General features: G+C 41.3%; 1 pseudogene; it reads left to right on the top strand.

Moving 5' to 3' along the window:
- The first annotated feature begins 2183 nt into the window (after nucleotides 1-2183).
- LOC104452304 lies at nucleotides 2184-3345 on the top strand (annotated as a pseudogene).
- Nucleotides 3346-5493: the final 2148 nt, after the last annotated feature.

Here is a 5493-nt window from a genome sequence, read left to right as displayed (position 1 = left end):
GTTCTGAAAATGAACCTCTAATTAGCTTTGATGTTGATAACTATAAAAAAAAAAAAAAAATCAATCGCAGTTTTTGGACAAATGGACAGATTTGGGATTTTGAGGCAAAAAAAAATTCAATGCAAAATTAAAATTGGACCTAAAGTTGGGAATTGTTTCGAGGGAATTAGGCTGTGGGGGAGGGGAAAGTATAGAAAGAAGTCAGCCTCAACTTTTCCTCAATTACACTTTGCATCTATCTAATTCAATTATTAAGATTTCACACCATCTAATTTGAATAAATCCTCACTTTCACTTCGTCCACCGTTGCATTCAAATTTTGAGGTGTAAGCATGATAACTAAATATCTCGAGATCCAAATTGTAGGTTTCAAAAGCGGATGATGTACAATTACAATGACGGATTGAGAGACGGTTAATGTTATGTTTGCGATAGCCAAAGAAGAAAGAGCAAGAGAGAAGGTAAGGTCAATGGAAAATGGTTCGTGCTTGCCCTTCCCATGGATCACGTTTCCTTTGGAGTCATGGACGCACACAACAATTCTGAGTATATAATTTCAATTAGTCATCGCTTTCAAGTTTCAACACAATGCAAAAGACTTATTTTTAAACTTCTTTCTAGGGCATTAAATTTGCATCTTTCGAACAAGAAAATTAGCTTTGGTCAAGTGATGGTTATTATTAACGTTTCTTCATACCAAAATCCGAATCTTGATGAGTGCAAGTTTTCTTCTTCATACTAGAACCAGCGATTCCAACCTTAAAATTGAGAGTTGTCTTAGGGTAGTTTTTGATTTTCAAAATCGGGAATTGAACAAGCTTTTCTCATAACGAAACTAGCCAAGCTAATTCCAACCAATTCGCCGATTAAACTAGACTCGTTGCTCATTTCTATTTCTCCTAGTGACTTCAAGGGAATATGCAATCATCTAGTTTACATTTGTTAACGACAGGAAGTGATGCTAACACAGTATGGGAATTTGTATTCACTTGAATTTTAAATTACTTCTGCATTTAACGAAATCCGAATGCTCATCAAAATTTCAAACTTCCATGCATAATCAATCAAATCAATCTTCCCCATTTTTATTTTTTCTTCCTTTTATTTGTTCAAAATGCAATTTTTATTTTCCTTATTTTCCTAGATTTGCTAAAAATAGGTGTCAACAATCAATATAAGATTTCTCATAATAATAATAATGAAAAAAAAGTTTGCATCGTCAATAATCGAACATATGGTAGAATTAGACCATCATTGACTAAGTTCATCAAAGTTTGACTGAGAAATGACCTAAGTAGTATTGATACTGACGACACGACACAACACAATACGTCGACATGTTGTTTATTAAAAAATACAAAATTTCGATACGTTATGACACATATATTAAATGTATATATATATATGTGATTATTTTATTCAAATAAATAAATAAATAAATAAAGAGCATAGAATGAATATACACTAAAAACAATAATCCACAATTTGTTAATATCATTTATTGTTTCAATTTGACAAATTCAATTATATTCCAATAATTCATAAAACTTGGAGGAAAAAAAGAAAAGCAATCAACATTCTTGGATTTGTGTGTCAGAATTGGAAGAGGAGAAAAAACAAACTTGAAAGATGAATTGTGTATTACGGAAAGTGAGAGTAGAAAAGAAGAGAATATCAAGTTTTTTTTCCTCTTTATTATTTTTATTATTTGTTTACATACTTACATTTTGACTTATAATTTATTGAAATTTTTTGAAATTGACCCATGTATATCAAAATCACGTGTTGGAATTCCGAACTCACGTGTTGGAATTCTAGACTCAAGTATCATAGAGTATCAGGAGAGTTAATCAGGTCTCAAATTTTCTAACATGTGTGGGCTGAGTGTCGAAATGTATGGGAAAGTGTCGAATGCATGTCAGTGTTCAAGACGATACCAAAGACCCTCCTGGTTTACTCCACATTTTCGAATACATGTCGAATACATGCCAGTGTATCGGAAATTACTCCTCATTTTCCTAGAAGCAAATCCCCGGTTTACGGCGAGAAAACAAAGAACCTCCCGCGTCTTCTCAGTCGTCTTCTTTACGGCGAAAAAACAAAGAGCCTCCCGCGTCTTCTCAGTCTTCTTCTTCTTCTTCTTCCACCTCCTCCTCTCTCTCTCTCTCTCCTCTGTATCCTCAGTCGCCTTCTCTCTCCTCCTCCTCACAGCCACCTCCCTCATCCAACTAAACTCCCAAACTCACTCTCTCTTTAGCTCTCTGACATGAACCCCAACATCCTAGCAGCCGTCGCTACGGTTGCGAGCTTCGTCGGCGTCTCCCTTTTCTTGGTCTTCCTCGTCATCACCTGCAATTGGCGCAAGCGGAAGACGATCTCGAACTCGGAGGAGGAGCTCTCGTCCATCGCCGTCGCCGAGAGCGCCTGCTTCGACCCCAAGCTCTGGATCTCCATCGCCGAGCTCCGGAGGGCCACCGACAACTTCCACCCTAAGTTGATCATTGGCGACGGCAGCTTCGGCCTCGTCTACAAGGCCCGCCTCGCCAACGGCCTCACCGTTGCCATCAAGAAGCTCGAGCCCGACGCCTTCGAGGGGTTCCAGGAGTTCAGGGCCGAGATGGAAACCTAAGGGAAGCTTCAACACCCGAACATTGTCAAACTCCTCGGTTACTGGATGTCGAATTCGGATAGGGTCTTGGTCTATGAGTTCATAGAGAAGGGAAGCCTCGACCAGTGGCTGTACGACATAACGTCATCGTCGGAGAACGGCGCCGTCTCGTGGTGTAGGCACTCGGTCGAGAGGCTGCCCCTGTCCTGGGCCACTAGGATGAAGATAATCAGGGGTGTGGCCAGTGGATTAGCGTACTTGCATGGATTGCCGACGCCCATCATTCACAGAGGCATCAAGGCGAGTGATGTGCTGTTGGACGCCGACTTCGAGGCGCACATCGCGGATTTCGGGCACGCGAGGATGATTAAGGACTCACGTCCACGCAATTTGCCGGGACAATGGGGTATGCCCCGCCAGAGTATAAGGAAGGATTAACGGCGGCGATCGATGTGTATAGCTTCGGTGTTCTGATGGTGGAGATCGCCACGGGTCGGAGGCCCGATTTACCAGTGGTGGATAAGGGAGAGGGGGTCGGGATGACTGTTTGGGCTCGGAACATGGTGGATGAGAACCGGCAGATGGAGATGGTCGATCCGGCCGTTTCGAGGGATGGCCTGGTCAAAGCGAGGGTGGAGTTGTACTTCAGAATTGCGTGTATGTGCACTAGCCATCTTAAACAGAACAAGCCAGGTATGAGCCGAGTTCTCGAGTTGTTGATGTCTGCATTCGGATGAAAACGTTTCTTTGCCGAAGTTAAATTACCCGGAAAGGGAGGGATTCAAGGGTAAGCTTGTGAGTCAATAGTCTAGTTCTGGTAGCAAGTAGAGGGTATACTCTTTTCGTTGCCTTAATGAGAATTTGTGAATAGCTTTATAGAATTGATTGAGGTCTGAAGCAGGATATGACCTGCAGATGTAGCTTTGCATACTCCGTCGATAATATGATATCGCATCTAAATAGATTTTCTGGGCTATTTCAAGACTCTGTCGATCGTAGTTAATGCTGTTGTGTATTCGGATTAGCTGGAACGACGGTCTCCTATTTGAGAATGATTGAAACGGGGAGTTAAGTTTATTTGCTATTTTCGCATGCCGATGCAAGGATCATTTTGGTATGCATCATGTCAATCTCACCTCCAATATGCTTCCCTAGTAACATGCTCATCGAATATTTGGGAAACAAGAAGAATCGATGCCGAGTCAACTTGGTCGGTTCATCTATGAATATAGAACGATAAACTAAGATTGAGTTTCCCACCGAAAATTTCACTTAGACTGTATTTTACTTATGGTAAATTCCATGCATGTCCCTATTAATCCCACAAGGGAGGTGTTCTCTCTAAACCATTTCGATCTCTCTCCCTCCTCATCTGGGCTTGAATCTGTTGAAGCAGTGCTGCAAAAATGTTTTGACGCGTCATCACTCCGTGTCGACGAGCTGTTTTCAGATGGAGTGCAGGGACCACCTCTTTGAAATTATGTCCTTATTTGGAAGAAATGAACTTGAGGACGAACCTTGAACCGCGCCTTTGTGTAAATGATTCGATAAAAGTCAATGGGGTTATTACATCTTGACTAATCGCTAAACCCAGGGAATTTGTGTGTGGATATGAGCTCTTCGGTCTATGTGATCCTGCATTTACCGGGTACTGATCTTGCTGTCCTGGCAAGTGGCTTTAAGGCATTCTTAAGAGATTTTGCTTCGAGAGCATGCGAGCATAATTCAGATGCACTCATCCGATCTAAAGAGTGGGTGCGCATTGGGCTCATCGTGCCCAAAACATGCGAAACCTTTCTATACGGATCCTTTTGTCCATATCGGCACTGGTCCAAAATGAAATATTCTTGAAATTCCATAAGTCAACAAAGGATATGCCTGAACCAAAACCTGATTTTCTGAGCAAAAAGAACCGACGAGGCTGGAGATCAATACCGAGGCTAATCTCGCGGGCCTTCCTTCTTTCGTGGACTTGGAAATCTCATGGGCCTTCTTGAACTCTAAACATATGAAAAGGTCAAGGACAGGTCCTGCTCGCGCACGAGATATCAGCAACCTACGACTTTTAGCCACTTCCAAGGAAAGGACACACGAAGTTATATATGCTGACATAGCCTGTCGGTATCGACCTTTTAGGTCGGTTCACAAATGGATATTGTCTATATTTGTAAACATAACCTAATTCCAAATGCATTTGACAGGATGTTTTATGTTATTACTGGCTGAACCAAGCACCAACTCAATAAGCATTCACAACCTAATGTAAACTTGTTTTTTCCTGAGTATTGATCTTATCTCAAATGAAGAAAAAAGCCCAATGAATGGTTAAATCATAATAAATGAATTTGCGAAAGCTGCCCCTTGATGTTCTCTATGGCTGAAGCAAGGAAGGGAAGATGAGATGAACGCGGTAAGCATCGAAATCGAAAGGCAAAAAAGGTGAAAAGTAAGGTGAGAAAACAAAAAGGAAAAAGGCACAGCGAAAGTCCTTTCGCAGCTTGTTCTCTAGCGTGTACCGCATTGATGAAAAGAGGTCCCCCGATGCTAAATTTTGAGCTACCAATTAAAAAGAAGAAGAAGAAAAGACATTAGACCATTCGGCAGAAGTTGCAGATATTGAATTTGACTAATGGGATTGTCCTGGCGACGACTGACGACCCTAACCTAAAGCTTACGCCCCAAGCCTTTAGGGGTTCTAGATCCAATTGCTATGATAATAATTTCTCATCTTTGCAAGGGGTGGAAAAGGGGGAAAAAGTGTAGAAATAAGTCAGCCTCAACTTCTCATTCATTACACTTTGCATCTTACCTAATCTCATAATTAACGTTTCCTACAACCATATTGAAGTTATGAGGTCTAAGCATGATTTCTAATTATGAGATGT

Source organism: Eucalyptus grandis, chromosome 6, assembly GCF_016545825.1.
Source record: "Eucalyptus grandis isolate ANBG69807.140 chromosome 6, ASM1654582v1, whole genome shotgun sequence".
Taxonomy (NCBI): domain Eukaryota; kingdom Viridiplantae; phylum Streptophyta; class Magnoliopsida; order Myrtales; family Myrtaceae; genus Eucalyptus; species Eucalyptus grandis.
Note: the sequence above shows the minus strand (reverse complement) of the source record. Positions and strands in the feature narration are given on the sequence as shown.